This window comes from Meriones unguiculatus, chromosome 19, assembly GCF_030254825.1.
Source record: "Meriones unguiculatus strain TT.TT164.6M chromosome 19, Bangor_MerUng_6.1, whole genome shotgun sequence".
Classification (NCBI taxonomy): Eukaryota; Metazoa; Chordata; class Mammalia; order Rodentia; family Muridae; genus Meriones; species Meriones unguiculatus.
In genome coordinates, this window is record NC_083366.1 from 34573508 (window position 1) to 34593875 (window position 20368).

The window sequence follows — 20368 nt, forward strand, 5'->3', positions numbered from 1 at the left end:
CAAGGTTTGGTTATAAGTCTCAGCATCTGCTTTGATACATTGCTAGGTAGTCTTTCAGAGGCCCTCTGTGGTAGGCTCCTGTCCTGTTTCTTGTCTTCTCCTACTTCCAATGTCCATTCCCTTTGTCTTTCTAAGTGAAGATTGATCATCTTACCTGGGGACCTCCTTTTTGTGTAGCTTCTTTAGGTGTACAGATTTTTATTATGTTTGTCCTATCTTATAGGTCTAGTATCCACTTATAAGTGAGTATATACCATGTGTGTCTTTCTGCTTCTAGGATACCTCACTCAGGATTATGATGCATTCAATTTTTATAGAAACATAGTTTCATCAGTAGCCATCATGCTAATGATTCCTATTCTGATGAAAAAATAAAACCTCTATTTTTATCCTATTACTTTACATTCAAACATTTAATAAAAAACTTTTCAAATGAATAAGCATTCACTCTAACAGTATTTGTGCTGGTATACTGATTTAAAGCTTATTTTACTATAACAGTTACCTTTGTCAGGTCACTGTCTTAAACACAAAAATTTACAAGATATCCATTCACTGGTTAAACTCATGGTAACAAAGACAGATTTGAAAGGTTTGAAAGTCATGGTCTAGTGTGTCTAAAGAGATTGTAGAGTTAGTTGCTAACTACTAATCTACCATTTATTTGGGTTCCCTGAGTCATCATTGCTTGGTTACAATGATACAACAGGATCCAGCAGCCCAGAAGCTAGTGTTCTTTGCTGATGACTCCTCTCAACCTCTGAAATCTGAGGGAAGGAACAACTGTGCAGTATGAGAAAGTCTGTCTGCTGTACTAGTTGATAAAACCCCATCGGATTTACAGAGAGCTAAGGGTGGTTGTACAGTATCACAGAGGGAGAGAAATATGCTCCATCCAGATCATCAGCTGAGTCTACAGGTCTTTCTTTGGCAGTGTCTAAACCCAATGATGTGCTCAACCAATGCTGTAATAAACTAGTTTGATAAACAACTATTGTCTGCTCAGCATTAACGACAGGTACACGGATAAAAATTTTTGCCTCAGAATACCAGCAAGTGAGGAGTATGAGTAAGTCCTACCAAGTATTATAGGATACAGCTTTTTTTTTCCTACTGATGCATTCTGGACACTGGACATGTAGGAGAACACTGGAGAAAACAAGAGGAAGTTGGAAAGGGCAGAAAACCACAAGAGGAGACTGATTGGTTGGCTGAGGTACGGTACAGGAATGGGGACTGGGAACGCCTAATTAGCATGTGATGGAAGATGAGAGTGAAGTGGTCCAAGGACACATCTGGACAAACACAAGGAATCAGCTGGAAGATATCAAAAGGAGGTGGGGTGGGAACTTGACTTTTGAACATAGAGGAAAGTACAAGGTGAATTCTGGACTGCTTATCAGAATGTGATGGCTAGCTTTGGTAGGTATTTTGTAATTGTTCAAATTAGGCCACCAGAGAAGGTTCTCACTCCACCATAAACTATAAGCTGCTCATCCTTTCCTGCACAACTAGAATAGATGAGAGTAAAACATGGCTTCTCCGTACTGCTTGGTTGATTTTTAAAACAAATGATGGATTTGTATATATATATACAACATATATATATATGTTGTGTGTGTGTGTGTCAGTAGAACCACAAGTATGATTTTTTTTAAAAATGTTTATTCTTATTACTTTTAGTTATGTATATATTTGCAGGTATGCCCATGTGCATTCACTGTCAACAGAGGCAGAGGCTTCAGTTACAAGCTGGAGCTGGAGTTACAAGCAGTTGTAAGCTTCCTGACATGGATGCTTGGAACTAAATTCAGAACCCCTGAAAGAGATATGCACTCTAACCCGCTGAGCCATCTTTCCAGCCCCCAAAGGGTAATTTTTATAACCCGCATCATACCCTTGTGCTGCTGTTTTTGCAAAGAACTTTAGTGGCTGGCCACGAGAGCAAAGGTAACCCAAGATTCTCAAAGTGCTAATTTCTGATTTGCATCTAGAACTTTGGAATATGACACAACTTCAGTATGAATTATATTTTTCAACCTTTAGTTAAACCAGGGTTAAAAGGAGCACTACTAACTGGGAGCTTGGTCGTATCAATTGGCTGCATGAGAGAGTACAGAAGATAATGACTGGGAGCTACACAAGCATCAAATAGGTATCAATGTACTATTTTCATTTACTGTCTTGTTCAGCTTGACTTGCAAACATTCAAGAGCTTTAGCTTCTCTGGGGTGTTACAATCAGCTTTAAGCATATCCATCGTGCTTAAATAAATTTGCTTCTGAGACCAAATAGCTGTATTAATATGGGTTAATTGATAACAGCCAATGGCAAGGCAATTAGTGAAGATCTATGCATTAATAAACAGTTACATTAAATAATGTGGAATAAATTTTCAAAGGAAAAAAAAAAGAATGCCAGCTCACAGGAGCACATGGTTTTCATTTGAGAGGAGGGGCTGGAAAGAGGCTCTGCGCTGAGGTTTACTTCATGGCTTCAGGCAAAACTGGGAGATTAGCAGAAACTGCAGCAGAAGCAGAGCTGTCTGCATCGAAGGCATTTGAGTCAGTGCTGGGCAAATCTCAAAAGATCTTTTGAATCTGGGAAGAATAGAACCTTGGGAGAGGATGAAAAGTTATGCTTCCTTCTTTCTTCCTGTCTTCCTGTCTTTCTTTATTTCTTTCTGGTTTATTTTCAATAATCAATGTTACCTAAATAATGTCAACGTATTTTAGGCACGGAATTTAAGATGCTTCTCAATTTAGTAACTTAAGTTTTACAAATGGCAAATGGGAAGTGCATCTCACTTGATGTCTCCTAATGTGGTCAAATGACTTCTTTCCAAAATGGGAAGAGAATATGAAAGAAAGCATAAAGCACAATGACACAGTTTGTGGTGGTGAAACAAGTAAATAAAATAGTTGAAGCAATTCTACATACAGTTGACACTTCCCAGAATAATATTCAAATTGACCATTGCTAGATGCCTTGTGAAGAGCAGGATTTTTCGTGTGCTATAAGACATTGAGCAAAATGTCTTAAAACAAAACGTTTGCCTCTGTTTTGTTTAAGGACCAGAAGTTACACACAAAGTGGCTATCTTTCTAGATGACTTTTGTAATTCTTGCAGAGCAGTGGTGGAAACCAAATTTGAGATATTTGAGATCCTTAGCTATTTCATAGGCATGAAATTAAAGTGGGGTGGCATTTATGTGTTGGCAGTAAAGGCGGTAGGTATGGTATGGTGTGAAATGGTATGGTATGGTATGGTATGGTATGGTATGGTATGGTATGGTATGGTATGGTATGGTATCATATGGTATGATATCGTAGCTATGGCATAGTATGGTAAATATACCATGGTATGGTATGCTAACACACTTAGAACATTTAGGAGGGTTGAGGAAATGCTAATGCCCCAGGTACAAGACAGTTATTTTCTGACCCATGACTCCCTGCGATCTGCAGGAGCACAGTGAAAGTAGTGTTAGCAACACCAACAGTAGCCAGAGTCTTCACCCAATCACATAGAGCTGTCAAAAGTGTTGTCCTTGTCCTTCAGGTCTGCTCTGCCTGTTCATGTTCCTCTCCTCATGGCTAATTAGGGTGATAAGTTGTAGTAACAGGTAAGGAAATGAAGAAGAGACTAATAATGCATTGCCTCCCTGACGAGCCTCCAACTGCAGAGTTTTGGACTTAAAACTGGCCATCGTTAAAGGAAAATAGAAACTCTAATTTTAAAAAAAATTCAGAGATTTTGCTATTTTATTGCAGTTGATATCTGAGTTAATTGTATATGCATTTATTTTGGCTCACCGTTGCAATAGTTTTAACCCATAACCTACCATCCCTACGCTTTTGAGCCTATGGCAAAGCAGCACATCAGAGAGGAAAGTGTTTGCAATAAAGCTGCTAAACTCACAGTGGCAGAGAGATGAAACAGAAAGGAAGAGGAGGAGCCAAGTTCCCAATGTTTCCTCCGAAAGTACACTACCAACAGCCTAATTTCTTTCCACAGACTCTTGCAGAGCTAGCTACCTCTGATAGCACCTCCTGCTGGAAACTAACTGTGACACCAAGGGTTTATGAAGAAAGGCGTGTCAGCATTTTCTGAATTCAGCTCTCTAAATCAGCTCGAGGGAAATGTAAGCCCTGCTTACGCCAAGGACAGCCATCCTGGGTTACAGAGCTGCCACCTCAGGTAAGAGAATCCCTTCTTCTCCAATATACCTTCAAAGTCTGAATGCTGGAATATTTTCTTTTCTCTAGGAGTGAGCTAAAGTTGGTAGTTCTAATAAATTTAAGAAAAGAAGCCAATAGACACCCTTGTTATATGGTCAGCAATTCTTACAAGTAAGAGTTTACTTTCAAGTCGGGTTTCATATTATCCTAAACTATATTTTTCTCTACAGGGACAATGTTTTCATCCCATGCTACATTACACTTCAGGAGGTTTGTGAAGCACCCAACAACAAATTAGAAGAGGAAGTCAGCATATGTGTCATACATCGTGTGAGCTAGGCACTGCCTTCCAGATCTGCCTGATGAACTGCAATATGCTTTATTTGGCTAGAAAAAAAAAATAAAAAGGGATACATTTGTTCTTTAAAAAAAATCACTTGTAGATAAGTGAAGATAGATTAGTTTTTAATCAGCCCTTTCCTATGAGCTTCTTCATCAATGTTGTTCCTTTTAAAAGTAGTATACTAAAATGCAATAGTGTCTAGCAATCACATATTACCAACCAGATAAATGGTAGTTCCATGTACTAAAAGTCCAACAGGGTAAAGCCAGTTCCTAGTGCCTTCATAATTGAGCCACTTGCTCAGTCAACAGGATTGCTGAACTTTGGTTTCCCTGTGTTGAAAGTAATCCTTGATTACTGAAATGACTGTGCACTAAAAGCCCAAACTCCTCTGTGTCAAAGCAAGTCATACTTCCCAGAAAACAGAAAGGTCTAGACCACTCCAAGGAACCTTTGTGAGCCTGGACACTTTGTTTAAAGAAAGAAAACAAACAAAATAAAAGCTTGCAAACCTCTAATCATGTTGGATATACAGAGACAGTTTAACCATAATTTTAAGGTATGAATTATGAAACTACAATACCAATCTGCTGGGCAAGATATACCCATTAGGGCAATAGTGGCATGACTATTATGGAAGTAACCAATTGGCCTCTGATTGAAATAAGGCCAACCGCACTAAAGGAAATTCATGCTTGGTATTATAAAAAAAAAGTATGACCTGGCTGAGGAGAACTTATGTCCTAACTAAAGACTTCCCACCTTTGTTCAGCTAAAGTGACATGACATCTATCTTCCTTTTGAAATACTTATGTTTACCCCATAGACAAATGATACTCTCAGATTTAAACAACAACAACAACAACAAAAAAACTTCTCTTTGCAATTAATATCAGTGAGTGCAAAGACTCATAGCTGGTCATGGTGCTGAAAATAATTGGCAACTGAGTGCTCAGCCCTAAACAGGGCATTTATGAAACTCCCTCTCAGACTAACAGAACACTGAAGAGGGGATGGGAAGAATGTAAAAGATTTGGAGAAGAGCTTTAAAATACTATACTTTGGGTATGAAACAAGCCGTATAATGATAATAATCATATAGTAATTGCTACCATCTGCACCAGGCCTGTATAAGACTGGACCTGTTAACAGTGAACATAGATGAGGGAGGGAATGATAGGTCCCACTTCTCCCCGATTGATTGTTGGAATATTTTTTGGATTTGGTGGGAGGGGCAGTCCTTGTTTTCAGTTGTGTACCCACTGATGAGCCCACAAAACTACAATGGACGGGCCCAAACCTGGTCAAAACTATGGCCTTTGTTAAAATCAATGGGTCACAAAAAAAAAAAAAAATCAACCAACAAACAGAAAAATTAAAAATCACAAATATGAGAGAGGAGCTTGAAGGAGGTAGGATGGAGCTTGCTAAGGCTGGAGAGAGATTAAGGGTGGGTGGAGAGTAAACAGAAGATATAAAGTATGTATGTAAATTGTATGAAATTGTAAAAAACAAATTTAGTAAAAGATTTTAAAAATAATCTTCACATAATAGTATCAATTCAAAGGAATGGTATCAATTCAAAAAAATTTGTGAAAGTTTTCTTTGGAAGAGCCATACTACATGAACGGTAGTGACAGGAAGGGAGAATGGAAGCTGGTGGAGAGTGTGACAGGAATCGGGGACTGGCAGTGCTTCATACAGGGGTTGCAAAAAGTACTATCTCTATGAGAAATTATCACAATAAAAAAAAAATCTTTATTTCCAGCCTGTCTTTTAACTCCAAGCCCAGGTCTGCTTCAGGAAAGGACTCCCCTTACTAGTACACCAGAGAGGTCTTCACCCTCAGTTTCTCATGCTTCTTACTTAGCTTGGCTTACTGGTGTTCCCTGCCTTGCCCTGGGGTGAGTCCGGGACTGACGCTCTCCACGTTAGACATCTCATCGACCTCATTGGGCAGGGATGAGAACCCAAGTGAACATCGACCCTTGAGTCAGCCGCCAGCACGTCTCTATCCTTCCTCATCTCCTGCAGGCCACACTCCCTCTTAGGACACCACAAGGCTGCAATCCACGCTAACCACAGACGAGCTGCACATGAAACTGCAGTTTATTTTACATGGCATCTTTTTGAATAGAACTTCCTGAGGGAGACTTTCTTAAATTAAGTTCCCAGTGGGAGAAAATCAAATAGTCAAAACTCTGGTGAGTCCTGGAGCTGGCCTTTCAATAAGCTTGCCATTATCTACCAGGGTTCTCCGCTCAAATCATCTACTTTCAGCATCTGGTTTATGTCTTCTCTCCTGGGTTAGTTTTTGTTGCAATAAGAATTTTTTTCTCATTTTTCCCCTTTAAGCATGATTTTCAAAATCTACACTTTCTGTACAAGCCCTAAACCTTAAAATCACTTTTATTTATTTTTTTTAAATATCAAGATCTTTAAGACTGAGAATGTAGGAGGGGATAGAAGAAAATGATGGATTTCCAGGTAAGGTCTGGGTTAAAAATGAAAGCCTACTGTCCCTTAGAGTCCTATAATCATGTAAAACAAGGGCTGAGTGCTACAGTTCTACCATTTCTATACACTAAGAGGTGGATCACAAATAATTTGTGCCTAATGCCTGTAGAATAGATCCACAATCTTTTTTTTTTTTTAATTCCTTTTTAAAGACAAGAAAATTCAAGGTCCCATATGTGGTAAAGCATCTTTACCTGACATTCTATCCTTCTGGATGGAAGGGGAGTAGGATTAACACAAAGAATGCTTGATACCCTGCAAAGAGCTGTGGTCCCCACAGTAGGAGTGGGACTCTCAAGAAAGGAAGAATACCTAAGAATTGCTCCTCAGAAAGTTTTCTCAGTGTGATGCTGGGCTCCTATGTCCTGTCCCCTTCTGAAATAAGCCTTAGTGGGGGCCTGTTTGATGTCTTGTGCCTGTTAGAGTAGAATTTATGTTTCTTGTTGCAGACTGTCTTCAAAAGGCCTCCAGCGTGTTATAATCCAGTCATTCTCAAGGTAGTTCCCCGGTGTTTGACTTGTATCCACAATGCCTGAAACTTGCTAAAATAACCCATTAGCTCTGGGAGTGAGGCCCAGAAATACATATGTGTTTGAAGTTGTCTCTAAGTGATCTACACATTCAAGTTGGAAAACAACTGCTGTAATCTAGATGTAGCAGTGATTAATTGAAACCCCCTGTAGTACTACCACAGAGGCCACTGACGGATACTCCTGGACCACCAGTGCCCCTTCTCTAGGAGAACATAAAGATGATGGCCATAACTTGCCCTGTACTGGAAGAATAAGAGAGACTCCCATGAATTCACCACCTACCACTTCCTGCCCCTGAGGCAGCCAGTAGAGAGCTTAAGACTAATTCTCTCAAAGAACAGGACACCTCTGGCCTGTGATTCCCATGGATCAGGGCAAGGCTAGAGTTCACTTAATATTTACTGCTTGTGTGCATATGTATGTATGTATGTGTGCAGGTGTATGCAAGCCACAATGCACATATGGAGGTCGGAGGACAACTTTACAGGAGCTGATCCTCATTCCCACCTTGCTGAGCCAGGGTCTTCTTTGTTTCTATTGCTTTGCTATGTGCCTCAAACTGAATAGCCCGCAAGCTTCAGCCAATGCCAATTCTCGTTTCTACCTCTTATCTTGTCACAAAAGTGCTGGGACTGCAGCTGTGCACCCTTTTATTTGTGTTCTGGGGATCCAAGTCTAGTTGTCAATCATTTCTCTGATAGAACCTTTACCTACTAAGCCATCTCTGCAGCCCCAGACTCTACTGAAGACCACACTCCATGTACTCCTTTCTCCACATGGACTGCCTTTCTCTCTCACAAATTTTCACTAAAGACTACTCCGTCTTTAGGTCTTGAACATCCATGTTATTTCCTCAGGTTTGCTTTGAGGGACCAGACCAAGATACTATTATGAGTTTTAATGACAGATGACTACAATGTTCTTTTAGGAGCAATAAAAATGGGTGGGGATGATTACTGTTTAGTTGAAAAAAAAAGAATTCCCAAATACTGGCAAGAGTATAATGGACACTAACAGCTTCCAGAAGGTAAACTGATTTGCTCATGTGTCACTTTAACCCATTAGAGTTCTCAATGGACCTGAAGGCTGTAAACACACCATGTACTCTACGGGCTCCCTGACCCTATTTCTTACCTCACAACATGGGAGGAGAAGGGAGGATTTATGTAGCAATGAGTCTCAGGCATCCAAAGAAAGGCAGGTGTAGGGCATCGCTGAAACTGAGGACCTAGCAAGTGGTTAGTACTGGTGTCTGAGACTACCATTAGCACTAGACTACTTTATACAGCTTCTCTCTGCATCCTGACACTTCGTGTGGTACTTTGCAAGGCTAGGATGCAAGGCTGAGTTTACATTTTTGTTCTCTGAAGCCAACCTGAAATAAATAATTTCCATGTCACTCTATTCACAGTAAAAATTAGGCCAATAAGTATTAGGCAAATAAGCAGAGTGTCAACCTCATTATTTTTGCTTCCAATAGGAAACTATTTGTTGCTAAAAACATCGTGTTAGTAGTTTTAGATGTGTAGGGACAGAACTCAGTTATGATTTCTAATACTAGCAATTCTTAAGAAAGGAAGTGAATTCTTCGGGAAGGGACAAAACCCTTCCAGTACTTACTTAGGAACAATATTTAAGGCTTAAATCCATGGAGATCCTGAACATTACTTTTCTAAGTGGCATTTAATTTTCCTGTTTCTAAGTTTCCTGATGATGGTGGTTGTGGGTGTATGAGCCTGTAGTCAGGTGGTATAGGAAAAGTAAGTTATAATAATGAAGGTGCTGGTTTTTAAATTAAGTCTGAATTTTTCACATGCCTTAACAGTTATGTCCAAAAGAAATTGCTTTCCCTGGGACCAAACGCACTATCTTACCACTCCAATACAAAGAGCCAGAAGCCTATTTAAACATTCTCCATGATTTATTTCCCAGACTGGGCTTACTATGAGCACTTCCTTCAGGGAAACACACTTTTCCTCCTTAGCAGCCCATTTCCTGTAGGAATGCGTGTCTAGGAAATTATAATCACAGCATGCTTCTTGGGTTTACAGTGTCAACTTAGAGGCAACATTTGCACACACACACATACACACACACACACACAAACACACACATACACACACACACCACCTTCAAAAAATATGGGGATGAGGCAAAGTGAGAGAAAGAATATTCTGCTTTCCTAAGTGATACTCCATTTTCTTCAGTTAACTCATCAGTTTTACATAGCAACTTTTATAGCATGTTCTTAGCTTACTCTGAGATTCCAAATTTACACCACTCAGCTTGAGGCTGGGATATTGGCCCGGCATGTGCAAACTCCAGATTTTACCTTAAGCACTGCAAAACAAAAATCAGTTCTTCTTTCAGTGCTATATATTGATTCACACAATCTGATTCACTATCAGGGTTCAGTTTAGTTGTAAGCAAAGGATAGCCAGGACAGCTGTCAGAATTTTCCAATAAACATATGTCTCCTGCATTCTGAAGAAGAAGGTAGATGAGCAAAGTATGTAGCAGAGCTGAGCTATGAACACAGTCATGACAAATATTTCCTTAAGGAGAAGGACTGACCATCTTAAGTTAAAAGAAGGACTCCGACTCCGTGTGTGTGTGCGTGTGTGTGTGTGTGTTGGTGGTGGGGTGCCCATAAGAGAAGAAGGGCTGATGAACTATATAGAGCCTCCATCTCCTAACACAAACTCTGACAATGCTGTCCTCTCTCTAGATAAGGACTCAGAGAGCTCTAGTTGCTGGATGCCCTGTGCCGTGGTTCTGGAAACATGATTGGTTTCTTATATGCCAGAGCTGCTTACCAAAAATTACTAAGTGGATGTCCCTTGCTAGCAGCTGAAGAACTCACAGCCATTAGAAGAAACTCAGAGAGCAGAGGGTGTATTTCCCCTTAATAACCATTAGCAGTGCTTACCGCTTACAACAGCCATGTTTTCTTAACCACAAACTCTCATGCCTATGGTACAGGTGTAAGACATACTTTCATAACTGAAGGCACATACTAATATAAAGACAGCAAAAAATATAGTTGCCACAGAATAAAGGAAACCTATTATTAGGATTGATATTGGTCCTAGAACACTTCCTAGGCTCCCCACTTAAAGGTGTTACATGACTTAGTTACCACAAACAGACACCTCTCCAACGTAGACACAGATTTTCTAATTTTATAGATGAGAAATCTAAAGCTGAAGCAAAGTGAGGGAAATGAAGAACAGCAACGGACCCTGGAGCTTTGTGGCTCTGAGCTCAGCTGCTCGGGCTCTGGGCTACATCAGTCCCCTCTAAGCGTGTAAGATGTTCTTCCACGAGGATGCCACGCAAAGGTAAGCACCTCCTGCCCTGGCAGTGAAACCAATGGTAAACATGAATAAATAGGCAGTCCTTTTATACCATCGGCAGACATGGCTCAAAACCTTGGCTTAAACACTTTGTTTTTTTTTTTTCTTTTACCCAATTAAATATCATGGGAGTCAAAAGGCAACTCTCCCGAGATGATGAGGGATCCTGGCATTGAACTCAGGGTATGAGAAATACACACGAGTGCTTTTACCGGTTGTTGTCAGCCCACAATTGTTTCTAATGACATAAAAATTATGTCCCACCTCTGCTGTGACCCAAACTTTAGGACAGAATGTAGTGGACAGGACGGAGCTATGGCTCTGCAGTCTGAAAGATCTGGGCTTCACAGTAGTACAGAGCTGGGGCCGAAGGACGGACTTTCTAATCAGTGTCAAATACGGTGCTTTATGAACGATGCTAAGGAAACGCGAAGGTAGAAACTATACTTCCTATCTCTCAGCAACACCTGAGTGAATTCCAGATGAGCCAGCAAATGTCAAGTAAAGATAAAAGCGTATGTGGTGGTCCAGTACGTCCTTGCTGCACTTAGAGTGCTCATTACACAAATCTGCATGTGTCTAAATGGCAGGAAACCACACACACACACACACACACACACACACACACACACGGCGTCGACTGTCGGTCTCCTGATTGTGAGAGTGTGCTCTGATTATATAATGTGTGTGTGTATATATACATATATATATATGTATATATTATGAGCATTTTGTCTAAATGAAGATTCCTACTAAGGATCTGTGGGCTGCACTTCTAATGCAAGCATCTGAACACCTTTGTTGATATTTTTCCTTTTTTTGTCCTGATTCTTGTCATGGTCCGAGAACACCTCCTCTGGGAAAGCAGCTTCCCCTGGGTCACACTTGTTGCATGTGCACAGACTGCTTCCTGTTACCAATGCAGCTGTTTTTCAGCTCTGTATTGAAGGAGATGAGGACCACACATATCTGTGGTCTGATATCCACTGACAAAAATAAGTACAGTGATCAGTAGTAATCACTTCTGATCCTTAGTCCCCCCTATTTAGAAAAATAAATGTAAAGGATAAGAGTTTTGGCATTTGTTTGAGAAACTTTTGCTACATGCCCATCTTTGGTCATCTTGGATTACAAGTGCTCACCCAAGTACCAGGTAAACAGGTACTAAGAAGGTCAAAGATCAAAGTCCTGTGTACCCTTCACCCAGTTCCTTTATTGTTATTCTTAGAAACAAGAACATCATGCTACAATACCACCATTCAGTGTGGCCTTGGATGGGTGATTAACATTGCTAAATCATTTCTTTGACACTGTGAAGGGACTCAGCACCATTTGGAAAACCGACTTTACCACACAGTACCTCCAGTATTCCCAGTCTTCTAAGAAATAAGAGCACATGTATAAACGAGAAGTTAAATGAACTAGAGGACTCTGAAAACACATCAAAGGGGATGTTAAGGAGTCAGTGCAGAGCTGTATCTGTGCTGTGTTCTCCAGAGAAAGCTGTTCAAAGAATCAGGGCCACCCCATTCCTCAAAGAAGAGAAATATGCACATATGTGTATATTACCATTCCCTTTGTGTGTATCTCTCTCTTTGTCTCTGTCTCTCTCTTTTCTGTCTCTCCTTCTCTTTAATACATATAAACACAGAGAGGGCATGCAGATTTATTCACCTATGTAATATTCTATGTGACTATCATTAGATTCCTTTCTACAACAAAGATGGGACAGGAGGATACAAAGCCTCTATTAAATGTAAGCATAGGACCACGGTATTTTTGCACACTATACAGGATGCTTTAAGTATAATATAGTCCTTGACTAGGGAAGAGTGTCAAATTTAGCTCTGGTATATAAGCGAGGCCTCCCCCTGGAATAAGAAACTAGCCCAGGAAATACATTTCAATGACCTGTTATTGAACTAGAAGTCCCACACTGGTGATTGTAAGGTGTTAACAAGAAGCTTTTGTTATATAGTTCCCTTAGTCCCGAAAACAAGGAAGAGAACTCTGTTGTTGGATCACTATGAAACTGAAAGTAGCTTTATAGTAGGCTGACCCGTAAGCAGAGAGATTTAAAGAGAGGTGGACTCAGTGTCTTTAAAATACACATAAATCTAGCATATCGACACCATATGTTCAAGGCATCATTACCAAATATAGGAAAGAGGAAGAAACAGACTCATATTCCAAGAAGCTGAGAAGGTAACTTCTGGCTGGCAAAGGCAATGGATAATAATTTTAATAGGTTTTCTTGACTTTGATATTTTTACTAAAAAGTCACAGGAAAACGTACATTTTTCACTCTATTATTTTCTTCATTGATATAGTGCCAAGATTCTTACACACAGGGAGAAATATCTCAGCACAGCATAATATCTCTAGTCTCAGAAAGGTTAGAATATAGACTTCCCATTTCTTGGTAAGCTTGTTCTGCCAGCCAGCCTGCTCATCCAGCGCAAACCTAAAAATGCAGAAGACGCCTGATGACTGAGAACCCACTACTTCATTACCAGCTATCTGCCAGGCCATGAGCAGAAGTTTTTAGGTTTTTTTTTTTTTTTATCTTTTAAGGATGATTTTCATAAGCTAGTCTTTGGCTGAGTTTACAGAGAGAGACAGCGACAAGGTGATATTGCATGTTTAGTGATAGAACCCAGGCAGGCTACATTATACTAACCTGTGAGTTACACAGGTTACACATTGCTACTGATTCTCCTTATCTTTGACACATGGATCAGCCAAGTGGCACATTCGTGTTCCAGGGACTTAGGCTCTGAGGTTAAGCATTCATAACACTTATCTTCTTAGCTCACTGTGTGGTGGTTTAAGGATGTACCCTATCTTTCATATAGGAGTCCTTAGTTGAAAGGAGGAAGAAAGCCTCATATACCTACCTCACAGGTTTTTAGTGAAAATTTGAATAGATTATGAGAGCAGAGGATGCTACAATTTAGAAATGTCATCCAGGGTCTCCACATGAAAATTCCACTGGTTAATAAGGAAACGTTTGGTAGCATGAAGACTGGGATTTACCTCCTGTCCATACCCAGATGGCTGAAGAAAACAGAACTTTGAACAATCCCTTTAATCATAATATATTTCTTTTTTGTAACAATATTTTATCACTTTAAGGATGACCATCTGGAAAATACTGTGCATATGCTCAGCATATAATCAGTTTGTTAGAACTCTTCAAATGGCAGGTAGCAGATAACACTGAAAAGGACTCGGGTGGTCTTGGAAATTGTTATTCTCTTTAAAGATGCAGCTTTGGGCCCCAGGCCTTGTGGTATTGAGGGCAGAAGTCTGTCATTCATGACTTCTGAACACTGGTGTGGCATTGCGGAGAAGCTTAGCTCTCTGAAGTGACCACAGTGCTTGAGATAGAGGTGTCTTGCTACATTCACTCCTTAGGAACAAGTTCAGCCAAAGCCACATAAAAAGACAATTGCCTAATGTTGGCAGAGTCTTCGGGAAGCAGCAAACCTGGGTGATCAGGAGGAGGAGTGGCCAGTGTCACAAAATGACAGAGCTGGGCAAGCATTTCCTGTCCTCTAATTCATAACTGGGATGGGGGAGGAAATGGCTTCAGAGGCCGGAGGGTCTTCTGGAGAAGCTATAAAAGGAAGGGATGATAAAAGGAGGCAATTTCAAAAGGACTTCTAAGGAAAACAAAGAAGGAGGCAAGGCAGACTCCCCACTCAATCCCAATACTCGTTTGCAATTTGCAAACTGGGTTTCTACGGTAGGCCACTTAGAGGAGATGTAGACTATGGTTTGGCTTTTTGGTGGCTCTTTTGTCCCCGGTGAGCCACCGGGGTCTTCTTACATTTTCATAATAGAGACTTTAAAGCAGCCAGAAAGCAGCAGTTGCTTCTTTTTGCACGCACACCTCCTAGTGGCTCCGAGAGAATGTGCTACCTGCTCAGAAAGTGGTTCTTGCTCCCTGAACTCTCTATGTCTGAAGTCAGTATTTCAGCAGAGTTCGATACCTGTATGAAAAAGCATCAGCATGGCCTATCACACATTTTCATTCGGTTTCCAGGCCAAAGAAGAGTCATCATGAAGTATTCCCTCAGGTATTTGTCACTTTTAAGTCATGACAAAAATATGAGTACTTAGTTTGAAGGCAGACCAAGTGGAAAACATTAAAAATCCTCAAAATAGGTCAAAAATGTTAAAACACTATTCCATTTAGTATTCCAAATGGCCAAAATAGTAGTATAACAGGATTTCTGATCAGGATTTCCTGAACAGTTTCAATTCTTAGGTCTTTCATTCCATGACCATTCACATCCTCCAATATGCAATTTTATTTATGAAAAGTCTGAATACGAACATGAGGAATTTTCAGTGGACTGTAGCTGTGGTGGGACTGTAGTTGTGAGGCCAGACCACTGGGATAGCATAGACAACGTTGTACAGTCGGAAACACAAGATGCACAGAGCTTCACAGAGGCTCCAGGCATCGCCAGGTCCTTGGGGATTATATTTGACTCATGAAATTTAGAATTCACTCACCCACACAAATCAATGTCATCTTCTTTTTCCTTGTCCTTGTTCTACCCTCTTCTATAAATCAAGAGATGCATGAAGCTGCCTACAGCAGTCACAAAAATCTCTCCAGTGAAACACGCTTCTAGTGTGGAGAAGGAAAATTTTCAGAACAGCTCAGAGTTTAATTCAGGGATGAAATCAAAAGCCTTCATCTCTGATTTGAGTTCTGTGGATAACTGATAGCATTCAAATGCCTCTTATAAATTGTAATATGTTTATGTTAAGTAACCCATTTGCCTGTTTTATAGATGAACAAGTCAACTCCACGGTCTTTGTAATTTACCAAAGGCCGCATCTTGACATCTGCAAGTGGTGATCAAGTGGTAATCGTTTACAGCCTTCCCAGCAGCATACACATTCCTGCCAGCTTTCCAACCTCTGTGCCCTTAAAGAGCTCTCCTTATCACTTGTGGTTGCATAATTATCTCAGGGCTCCTAAAGAACAAGGCCTTGAGGAGAGCAGGAGTTGTGGACTCCCATCTCCAAAGCTGAAGACATGGCACAGTTTGCACATGGAACAATACTCCATACATATGTAACAAACTGAATCAAACTGAATTAATCCAGTAAGATATTACCAACTGAGGAAATTCTGTGCCTCACCCACCTGACAACCTCTTGTTCTCAGCCCAACTCCCACCAGTCAGAATCATTTAAACACAGAAGAAGCTCTATAATTGATAGAAACTTAAATGTTACTCATCACTGTGGGTAGGTAATAACTTTGAATCTAAATGAATGCAGCTCTAATTTCAGGCATGGCATGAACATCTGGAATGACTAGGGAGTGGCGGTATTTTTTTTCCCAGAAGGCCAGAGAACACACTTGGAACTTGGTGGCACTTAAGCTTGTACTAACATCATAGGCACTCAATCACCTACCTTGTCACTCTCATCTACAAGTTGAAAAATAGACTCATCAACTGTTGAGAGTATGTTAATTCACTAATTATTTTGGATAACAAAATGCCAATCTCTGAGGTTAACTCAGCAGCCAATTAGCCAATGTTGACTTTAAGATCAACCTAAAAGTCCAAGAGAGAAAGAGAGGCCTATTTTGAACTCACTCACAAAGAAAATATGGAAGAGTAAGTAGCTTCCACTTCTTGGATAGTGCCCACATTGGATGCTTACCCCAGTGGGACACCATCCTGAATATCTTCTCAGCCAGATCTGGCGTTGAATTTACAAACAGACACATCTCAGGGCATCTGTATTCCACCCTTGAAGATTTCTGCAGCTTAGGTTTAAGGTCCTGTTCTCACCAGCCTCTACTTTCTTCTTCCTAAGAGTCTAGGTTTTCAACTACCTAGACCTGAGACTCTTTATTTTGAAGATTACATGGGTCCTATCTTCACTTGTCAAATAGCCCTTAAACTACTGCCATTCCTGCTCCAGAAATACCAGGAAGTTTCAACAGCTTCCACTTCACAAATTCTGTTAAGGCTTTCTCTTGCCTACAATGCTCATATTGCAAAATTGTCACTCATCATTCAGTACTCAACTCATATAACCTGGGACACCCTCACTGCCTATAATAGGCAGGTTTAGGATCTCTTTCTCTCTGCTCTACAAAACTTTTGGATCTCTATCAAGCACAGCATGCATAACATAAAATAGTAATTCTACTTAACATCTCTACCTTGTGGTACCAGAGGTTCTGTGAATGAGTGGTACACTGTGATCACTAAGGAACAAAAACATGTTGGCTGAATGGATGGGCAATGGGTACAGTGATGGCTGTCACCTCAGAGTACTCAGAAGAGAAGCTGAAGTCATTTGAGATGTATTTATTCCCCAAGTCTAATGAAGAAGCTGCTTCACCAATTGAAACTGAACCATCTGATTCATATCTTGAGGTTAAAAGGATGACTGTCTTCATTCAATCAGTCTTGGTTGACTGACCATCTAATAATACAGGCAATTTACTTGGCACTGTGGATGCATAACCAAAGAGGCCAAGATGCTAAAGTGGCAATAATTTCATAGTTACATAAGTCTCAGAAGAAGCTCAAGCATTCTTCTTTGGGGGATGAGGACAACTTAACTGTATGGGTTGAGGAGATGGCTTCAATGGATAAAGTGCTTGTTGGACAACCTGAGTTCAGATCTCCATATCCACATAAAAGCTAAGCATGGCAGGATGCATATGTACTACAAACACTGGTTTGGGGAGGTACAGACAAAGTTATAAGCCCACCAATCTAGCCAAAGGGGAGAGTTCCAACAGGAACTAGAAGGCAAGTTCTTCAAAAAGGCAAGAAGGAAGTTTAGTTCAACACAACTAAGTGGCCAGTATTGGTTCAATCTTCAGGAGTCTGATCCCGGGTAGTTTATTTTAGGCATGTTTAAGTTGATGAAAACCTTTCTGGTGATAATTAACTCATTTAAGAGTGCACAACAAAGCATACCTGAATGTCTTTAAGGAACAAAGTAAGCTAAATATAGATCGGACATGACTATATTGAAACTACATTATGCAATACCTTTTATAAAGATGGGCTGTATAGATTGACTATGTGTGACACCTTCTGTAAAAACAGGTTCTACAGATTGACAAAAACAAGCTCTCAGTGAGGATCTGGGGGACAATCCAATGTGGTGTTGGCCACACAGATAGCACAAAGGTCACCAGGCTATTAACCACATCTGTTCCCAGCTTCCTGGGCAGATAACAGATTATGCACCCCTTCCTTCGAAGAAACAATTGTATGTACGCTAGGCCACCTAGAGCTTATTTGTGAGCACAAAGACCTCATGCCTTCTACATATCCGCCTTTTTTGACCTTTCAGCTGTATGTATATGTGAATATGTATATGTGTGTTTGCATGCTCGATATCTGTGTCTTCTCTGTCCCAAATACCCTGGTATGAATATTTATGCAAATGTTAATTACACAGTAATTACTTATAATCATCTAAAACTCCCCTTGTTATTTCATGCCAACTAATATCCTCTTGCATGTATGAAACGTTCTTTGGATGACAGCTTTAACATTCCACAGGCCTGAGTTTGCTGTCCCTAAACTGCTTATTCTCTTGGGTCCTGTTAATCTCTCATGTTTATTATCATTTTTTCAGCTGCAGTCACTGTGAACAGTAGTATGTTTTCCCTCATGGTAATAAATATCCATGTATTTATGAAGTAATGAAGAAAGTGTTGCTTAGCATGAAAAAGTAGATGTCAACAGTCAGGAGAGAATGAAACAGCATAAAAATCTATTAACATTCTCACACCTTCCTAGCAGTTCAGTTGCTCCACATGGAGAAGGCTGAAACTTGGAGTTTGGGAGTTTGATAATGACTACAGGATGGGCAGGAAAACAAAGACACATCTGGCTCACCATGGCTCTGAGTGTTATTCCTATTTCACAATAGCACATGGGTGAGAAGCACTTGGGGGCTTTTTTACATTGTTTATTTATCCCTTGGAGACTGGGATGGTCTTCAGAGTCCAAACATAAGACACAGTCTGGGCAGTGATGACTTGTAATGCAAACTGCTCAGCCTTGTCAGGAAATGGAGACTGCTTAAGATGAAGCTCATTAGTCTGGACATGTATCTGTATTCTGAACTCAGATCTCCCCTCAAATACACCTGCTGGCTCAGAGTGCAGCTACTGTGAAGACACAGCTGTCATCCCCCCAACCCCCCCCCAACAAAAATCCTGTCTGGTGAGTTTAGGAGCAATAATGCAAAGTCAGTTCTAGAATGTTTTGAAATATGAATTTCAAAAGTTGCTAGACAAGAGTGCTATGCCAGCGTGCACATACTGTGCATGGAAAATGCTCACTTGAAATAACACTATAAAACAGATAAGCTCATTGTAGTTTGCAGTATTTTGTAGTCCTCGTCATGGCGATAGAACTTTAGGAAAACTATTTAACTACCCTAGATATAAATTTTAGCATCTCCTTAGTGTGACCATTCTTAACTAGAGCTAAATTTCACCCACAATCCCACAGGGACATTTGACAACTTTGGAGACAGTTTTGATTTTCACCAATAGGATGGGTGTGCCTTGTGACATGTAGTGAGTAGAAGAGGGGGATAAAAACAAAAACAAACAAACAAACAACAATCCCTTCCTCTAGTCCTATGACAGTCCCATAACAAAGAATGATCCCTAATCCAAATTTTCAGGAATCTCCAAGTCGAAAAATCTGTCTTAATGGATTAGTGATGATTGTACCTGACATAAAAAGCTTTCAGGAGCACCACAGAAGTTGACATTTTGAAAGTAACTATTGTTGCTATAATAATAGTACAAGAAAAAGAAGACTAACGCTTATTGAGAGCCTGTCATAGGCCAAGGATTGTGTGTGAAATACTTAATGTAATTTTCCACATGTAACAACACAGTCATCTCACCAAATAGGGATTATTTCAATATAGGAGGTTAACCTCAAACTCTTACATAGCAAGGTAAGACCATTCTAACATCTTTATATGGAGAGAAGAAAATGTTGACCGAAAATCACCACCAGGTGTGTTGTACCCTCAGCCCTGCGGTGAAGACAGCTATGAATGCCGCCCAACACAAAACCATAAACAAACTTAAAGTGGTAGAAGAGTGGTTGTCATATTTTTCTCACAAGTTGATTGTGCATTTCTCCAGCACGAGCTTTGTAGATGAACATATGGTATTGCAATGTCAAAAAACTAGACAGCCCTGCGCGTCTGTGGAGAAACTAAAGTTTTGTTTTCAGTCTCAGTATTTTCCTCCCTACTTCTCACTTAACGAGTCTCCCTATTTATCAAGCTGGCCCCACTGCTCCTTAAACTCAACATCCTGCCTTTCAACGGTCACCCTAGGATCTCTTGCTTTCTCAGTAATGACGTAAAAATTCTAACACATCCTTCACAATCACATGCTA

The 20368-nt window shown here is 40.3% G+C and overlaps 1 protein-coding gene across 18 annotated transcripts in view; it reads right to left on the bottom strand.

Moving 5' to 3' along the window:
• Positions 1-20368, bottom strand: part of Sugct (succinyl-CoA:glutarate-CoA transferase) — a 707647-nt gene that overhangs the window by 160119 nt on the left and 527160 nt on the right. The window lies entirely within an intron of this gene.